Genomic DNA, 8,280 nt, shown 5'->3' with positions numbered 1-8,280 from the left:
GGCACATGACAGTCATGCAATTACTGTGATTTTGCTATCAACTCTTTGAATGGGTTTCTTTTCTTTCTATGTTACTTTTCTTCATCTACTTTTCAGAGTGCATATGTGGTGTGTCCCCACATCTTAGTCCATTATGAAGCAGACCTTACATCATTCTTGTGAAAAAGGACGAGAAATCGCCAACCAGTGTGACAAATATCGTGGTATGTTTGAAAAAAATATCCGAAATTTTCAAAAGATAATTTCTCGCGATGTTTTTTTAAAATATCATGGCCTTTTTCATAAAAACATAAATACTGCATATATTATGGATCAGTGGTCCAATTTAATGGTACACAAAGGAGGTCAAAAGTAATGGGAAAAGATCGTGCTACAAACAAATGACAAAATGATTCAAATAAAACATATTCTTCCCACACTCGGACCGAAAAAGAGATCATCAATAATCATTCATCACTCATGGTCCTCTAGTGCCCACCTTGACCTTCCACGCATCAGCCAACCTCGCCAGGCTCGCCCAGGACGACCCTCCCTCCTTGACCGCCGCGGCTGCTGCTTCCCTGGCTGCCTGGGCGAGCTCCTGAGTCCGAGCCCCTTCCTTGGACCCGACCAGCAACCGGGCACACCTCTCGACCTCGGCCGTGCCCACCAGGCCGTCGGGGCCCTCCCGCACCGGCTCAGCCAGACCCATCTCGTCCACCAGCAAGACCCGGTTGAGCCGCTGTTCGGCATACAGCGGCCAGGCGGCCATGGGCACGCCCGCGCTCACGCTCTCCAGCACCGAGTTCCACCCGCAGTGCGTCACGAACCCACCCACCGCGACGTGGCTCAGCACCCTCCTCTGTGGGGCCCACGACTTCACCACCAGCCCCCTACCATGTGTCCTCTCCAGGAACCCATCCGGAAGGAATTCCACCGGGTCCGAATCCGGAGTCACGAGGTTCGCTCCCAAACTGCTCGGCGGGTTCCGGACCACCCAGAGGAATCGCTGCCCACTCCGCTCGAGCCCGTCTGCAATCTCGGCGAGCTGAGCCAGGGAGAACCGGCCCAGGCTCCCGAAGCACAGGAACACCACGCTCCGCTGTGGCTGCGAGTCGAGCCAGTCGAGGCACTTGGTGTCGTGGCGGTCCGTCTCCTTCCCGGGGGCAATCACGGGTCCTATCGCGTAGATCGGAGGCGTGGGCCCATCCGGCACACACAGACCATCGGAGATCGTCCGGAGGGGCCGGGGTTCGAGCACATCGAAGGTGTTGACTATGATCCCCTGGGCTCGGCTCAGCTGGGCGGACACCTCTAAAAACCAATGATACGATTCGTGCCGATCCAGCATCGGCAAGGGCATGTCCAAAGACGGCAGGGGCGGGATTCCCGGAATGTCCAGATCCGCATCTAGTTCACGGAAACTAAGGTCAGTTTGGAGATGCAGCACGTTAACGTAGAGGAACGCAGCTAGGGCTCCAGCAGGAGAAGTGTAGTAAACGTACGCCGGGACGCCTAAGCTCGCTGCAACGCTCATGGAAGAGATGCAGAAGAAGTCGATGATAAAGGCTAGGATGCTAGAGTCCTTGGAGATGGTCTCCAAGGCTTCCTTGACGTGGGGCTTGCACCCGTTTAGGAACTCGAAGATGAGGAGCTCGTGGTGGTCGGCATGATCGAGGGAGAGCTTCACGGGGGGGAGATGGACGAAGGAGATGGAGAGGCCGGAGGACTGGATGGTTTTGATGTAAGGGCGGGCGTCGCCGAGGTTGAAGGGAGGTGTGGCGATGAGGATGGTGATGGGGAGGCCGAGGCGGAGGTGGAGGAGCTTACCGAGCTCGACCATGGTCACCAAGTGGCCCATGCCTGGGGATGGGAAGAGAACCAGAGTTTGCTGCTTCATCTTTTTGCTCAAGAGCTGCCTCTCTGCTCTGGCTCTCTTAAGGCAACTGGTTCTAGTACTGCATGTATTTATATGGCTTTGGGAGGTGCCGTTCACGGATGCTCCATTTGCCTACCTGCTGTGATGGTACATTTATCTGTCAGTTTTATCGTAGAATAGAATATAAAAGGTGATGTCCTTAAAAAAAAATTAAAGTTGATGGCGTTGTAACTTTTGTATGGCATTTTAGACTACCACAAGTTATCTAAATTAATATCCGTGGTCTAAACTGGTGTTGAAGCCAATATTATTATCATTATTATTATTTTTTATGACGAAGAACCGTCGATGGAGGAAAGAATACCTCGGATCCGATACCACAACTATTCTTCCTTATTTGGCTCACCTCTGAAAGCTACCAACACACCCTTGCACCAGTGGGGTTTGATCCGTTGTCTTCAACTAAACGCCTTCACAACCAAATCACAACGAATTCGCCGACCAAGTGAGCGAACCCACCGTGGCAGGTTGAAGCCATATTTGCACAATCAACAAATATTCAAAAGTTAATAAAAGTTTCACTTGTGTGGAAAAGCCTGACCATTCATTTGCGTTGACAAGATTCTTCAATATTTGAATTGTTTGCAAAAGTTTTCTAGAAGGATGTTAATCTCTCTCTCTCTCTCTCTCTTTTGCTTAAGTGCGGCTTTCAAAATTGTCAATGGTTGCTTACCCTTTTGCTTCTAATTTGTGTGGTCATTCTTTTCATCGTTTTCTTTTTTATTTTCTTGTTGAAAATGATACTTCCTAAGATTTTTCTCTGCAAGACTTGACACCGAATTGGATCTAATTATTAATTTGACCCCGTTTTGGCAACTGACTTAACTTATTCAGATTAGGTTGGATATCCGGCCAGAATCCTAACCGTTTAGCCCGCCGCAGACCCAATTTCATGGTACACAAGCCCCAACCTAAATGCACCACATAAGTGGACCGAAAAAGAATATGAAAAAAAGTACACCACACAAAAAACTCGAACAAAAAGCGTCACCCGATCAAGTCTCAAGAAAGTAAAAGAACAAACAAAACAATATCGTCTGGGTCCACTAGGCACTAGGCACCATTATGCGGTCCCATCGTGCCCTTCCATTGGTCAGCCAACCTCGCCCAAGACGACCCTCCCTCCCTGACCACAACGGTCGCTGCAACCTTGGCTGCCTGGGAGTGCTGCCACAGCTGAGCTCCCTTCTCCAAGCCGATCAGCAGCTGGGCACACCACTCCACCCCACCCACGTTCACCAGGCCGTCCCCTCCTGCACGGTCATCGCCAGGTCCATCCTGCTCACCAGCAAGACCCGGTTGAGCCGCTGCTCAAAGTACAGCAGCCACACAGCCATGGGCACAACCTGTTTCTCTCCAGCACTGAGTTTCACCCACAATGCATCACGAACTCACCCACTGCCACATGACTCAGCACCCTTGCATGCCAGGCCCATGACCAGACCACCTCAAGGTGCAGTTGAAAGTGTGTTTTCTCATACTCCCAGCTAACAGTGAGTCGAAGGCATGAGAGATTCTTTCTCTTTTATCATACATAAAGCAAGAAAATGAGTGAGTCATGTTGGAATTTTAAATCTACCAAAAAACTAAAAGGATGATCAAACATGTTCGCGCTAAATCGTTGAAACCAAAACATAAGCTGAATCTTAATGTGAAAGCATACCTAAATTCATTAGTGTTCCTGCAGATCTTTGACGAGAATGAACTTTCAAAACCTGTACATGTGGCTATTTTTCTTCCTTTAAACCTTATGAGAGAGACTGATTTCTCTTGTTATTGTAGATGGAAAACTTGAAGAGAGAAAGCCACTATATATGCTTTGGGCATAAAAGTCTCTTTCTAACTCAGCCCATCATAGAATTAAAAATTAACATAAAAGGGCATAAAAGGTCTCTTTACATAATAAGACCATACCATATGAGATATCACATGACCCAACCAAATCATATTATATAAAGTGAGCCCTAAACTATAAACAACCTATAACATGTGATTTATCATACGTAGACACACATGATTTTTCTCAACAATCTCTCACTTGGGCCATATATGTAACCTTATAATCACATATTATAATCTTATGAGCTCAAAAACATTGTCTTATCAGTTGATATATCTACCAATCTGATCCTTTGATCATGTCAACATAGAACCAAAGCGGTCATCATTACAAATAACATAATTGGACCCATCAATGATCACGTATATTGACATAAGCAAATGACATGGATCAAATATGAATGTAAAGCATAAAAATTACATGTGATGTGATCAAACATGCCTATTTTCAACTGGTCCTTTCTTAAACTTTAGTGAGATCACAATAAATGAGTACAAAATGAAACTGAAACTTTAACTTTATTCTGAAATGGTAAAATGATATATCATAGAACATTCAAATACAAACTCCCACTAAACCAACAAATGATAGCATGATAAAACACCCATTCGAGCAGTATGCTCGTAAAAGACCTTGGGTGGCAAACCGTTGGTAAGCAAATTCACAATCATGGAGTTTGTGCCAATATGTTCTATCGATATCGAACCATTCTGCACTCTTTCTTTAACAATAAAGAACTTAATGTCAGTATATTTTGATTTCAATGAGCGTCTATTGTTATTAGAATATAGCACTACCAATTTATTGTCACAAAATAACTTTAGCGGCCACTCAACATTATTCAAAATCTGCAACCCTGTGACAAATTTACATAACCATATTCAATGATTGGATGTCTCATAACAAGCTATGAATTTTGCTCCCCCCGACTAACAGAAAAACTTAACCTAACGTAGATATGCGTCTGTCTTGGCATCCCGTAATATTAGAATCACAATACCCATTGATCTCTAACTGATCTAAATTTTTGTATTTGAGCATGTAACATTTTGTTCTCTGCAAACACCATATAACTCGTTTGGTTGCTTTTAAATGATCTATATACGGGTTACTAAGATATCAGACCAACATCCCAATGATGTACATTAAATCTAGACGCATACATACTTGAGCATGCATAAGACTTTTCACAACAGATGCATAGAAAATCTATTCTATATCCTTAATTTCAGACTCGTGTTTGGGGCACTGAGTGAGACTAAACTTATCTCTTTTAGCAACAAGAGTATCATCTGGTTTACAATCCTTCATGCCATATTTATCTATAATCCTTTCGATATAGCTCTTTTACGATAATCCAAAAATACCCCAAAATGGTTTTGATGTATATGGATCGCTAATATAAAGGAGACATCACCAAGATATTTCATTTTAAATTTCTTTGTTAGAAATCTCTTGGTTTCATACAGTATGCATATATCAATATTGGCAAAAAATATGTCATCAACATATAAAACCAAGAAAATATATTTACTCTCATTGAACTTATGGTATATTCATTCATCTCAAAACCAAATGATAGGAGAACTTGATAAAATTTATGATACCACTGACGGGGAGTCTGCTTAATTCTATAGATAAATTTCTTTAGTTTGCAAATCATTTTCTTGACTGCACTTGAGACAAAATATTCTAGTTGAACTATATATATTGTCTCATCAATGTCACCATTAAGAAATATATTCTTTACATCCATCTGATACAACTACAAATTATAATGAGCCATAAGTATCATCATAATCTTAAAATAGTCTTTGTTAGAAACTGGAGAGAAAGTCTTTGTGTAGTTAATACATTCCCTTTGAGTATACCCTTTTGCAACAAGACGAACCTTATATCTTTTCACATTACCCTTTGAATCCCTTTTGGTTTTAAATATCCATTTGCAATCATGGTTTCACACATTCAGATAATGGGATAAGATCTCACACGTCATTGTTTCTTGTAGATTTGATCATCTCATGCATTATATTAATTCACTTTTGAGATTTAGAACTTTATGTGGCTTGATGAAAGTTGATTGAATCATCTTTTCTTAAGCCAGTATCACCCTCATGTTGTGGCTTGATGCAATAATGTTTTTTCTAATTTATCAAAATATAAGATTTATGTTATCATTGACAAAATAAAACATAATTGAACTTCAATTCAACCAACAAAAAGAAGTGCAACCAAATTCTTTCAACAATTAATCTTTCAAAAGATCATTTTCTTGTATCTATAATTCTATATCGTAATCAATATTTATTAATTGAAATGAATCTCTAAAATAAACTTTATCATGCTCAAGTACCATGGATTTAACTTATAAAAATGCAAACACTCTTAAAAAAACAAAAGAACAAATAAAAATGCATCTAAAATGTAATCTTGCATAAACTAATGCATTCCCAAACTCAGGTCAGAAATAAGCAAATGATAAAAAATGGCTTCTGCAACCTGATCTTCCATCTACAAATACATTTAATTTTCTTGCCAGATTTCATTTTTTGATAAAAAATTAAACCAACTTTTAGATATAAAGTGAGATACATGCAACAAAGATCAAAGATGTCTATTGAAAAACAAAGTTAGGTTTATATCTAATAATAAAGATGATTGAAAATGCTGCGTGTGAAAAGCTCAATCTTTGTCATTGACACAAACAAAGCTTAGATAATATAATATGATGTTTATATGGAATAAACTAGCAACTCATTGATACCACACACACTACCATACAATTCAGTAGGAAGCCTTCTTATTGAACTTTTTTATTTTTATAATAACTGGATAATGAAAAAATTTTAGAGATATTTTATGACTTTCAAATATATGGATGCGTTCGTATCAAAATTTCAAACAAAACAGTCTTTAGTTCGTCCAAAACAAAATTAGTATGAGTTCAAAACGCGCCCGACCAGCTCGAGAGCATTGTGGTAATTTTAAAAAAGTTTTGGGGACATTTAAGACCCGAGGTTCATAGTCGTTCGAACCTAAGTTGACCGGCTCAAGGATATGCATGTGATTAATTAACATTTAACTAAAATGCTATTTTCGAATGTTTTCCTTTTGGGGTTTTAAATAGAATTTAAGGAAAAGTTTTGGACCTAGTTCCACTAACTAGATTAAGATCTAGTTAGTAAAACTAGATCCCAACCAAAAGCCAGCCAACTGTAATTCAATTGATCCCGAATTGTATCTAATTATAATCCAACCCAGATCCAAAACCCATCTCTTAAAACATACCATGGTTTGCATGTCTCTTCCCATGTTTTACATAACTCCCTTACACTTTCCTTAAAAACCTCCACTTATTTTCAAAAGTCCATCCACTCAAATGCATGTGACCTCCACTTAGTTTTGCTCATTCATCAACCCCTCTCATCTTATACGAGACGCTCTCTCCCCAATCATTATCCGCTCTCTCTCTCTCTCTCTCTCTATATATATTTTTTGCTCAGTCTCCCCTCCACACCTTCTTCCTTCTTGCTATCCTTGAGAGGTGGTGCAAGCTTCCACTCCTTGTGTTGCCCCTCCAACTTGCTCAACCCGCCAACCACCTTCACGACACCACTCTTGCGTCATCCAACCTTGTTGTCAACTCCTCAACAACCACCTCCTCTTGTTTGTTTTTTTTAGCCCAGTTGAATTGAGCCACACTCGGCAAAGCCGAACCTCCCTCGATTCAGTCAAGCTCAACTGCTGCCACTTGACAAAGTTGTCACCGCCTTGGTCTGCAGACTCGCATTGATAGAAGACTGCACTCATGCTCTCAATACTCGCCACATGAAAATTGAGGCAAGCACCTATGTCCTCGTCTGCATTCGGATCATCTTCAAAAGCACAATCTACGCCGCACGCTTCAAAAGAAAATCTCCAAGGATATTCTATGATTTTTTGCTACTTAGCACACATTACGAGGTAGGTACCTTGTATATGCATAGATTTAGGTTTTATGAACGATGAGCTATTCATGTTAGAAGTTATCTTTCATTTTTACAAATATTTATGAACTTTTGTGAGCTTTTGCATGCAATTATGCGCATTTTTTATGCAGTTATGAGCTTTCACAAATATTTACGAGCTTTTGCATACGGTTATGAGCTTTCATTAATGTTGATGAGCTTTCACATATGTTTATGAACTTTTGCATGTATTTATGAGCTTACATATATTTAAGGTTTAGATGTTCCGTATGCGCAGAATTATGAAATTTATTTGAATGCTCAAGCCTAGATGAGTGACTCCCAACCATATGAATGGTCAAGTGAATTGATATGTGATGGTACTCCAAAGTGGTGGCTGACAACTTTGTAATTGTTAACTAGAATCATACATTCTATTGCGATTGTAAATGATAAATTATTGTTTAAGCATTTTTGTTAAAAAAAATGAATAATAAGTTATATGTATGTTCATTCACTTGAGCCTACAATGAGAGAGTAGGTAGTATGATTAGCTCAATGGAGTTTTATTAATA

The 8,280-nt window shown here is 40.5% G+C and overlaps 1 pseudogene across 1 annotated transcript; it reads right to left on the bottom strand.

Moving 5' to 3' along the window:
• Positions 1 to 281: 281 nt before the first annotated feature.
• Positions 282 to 2,080, bottom strand: LOC149843750 (UDP-glycosyltransferase 88B1 pseudogene; annotated as a pseudogene). Its single transcript, XR_016431156.1, has one exon. The product of XR_016431156.1 is annotated as a UDP-glycosyltransferase 88B1 pseudogene (transcript).
• Between the last annotated feature and the right edge of the window lie 6,200 nt (positions 2,081 to 8,280).

This window comes from Nuphar pumila, chromosome 3 (genome assembly GCF_984573655.1).
Source record: "Nuphar pumila chromosome 3, dmNupPumi1.hap1.1, whole genome shotgun sequence".
In the NCBI taxonomy this organism is placed as follows: Eukaryota; Viridiplantae; Streptophyta; class Magnoliopsida; order Nymphaeales; family Nymphaeaceae; genus Nuphar; species Nuphar pumila.
This window is presented reverse-complemented; position numbering and strand designations above follow the sequence as displayed.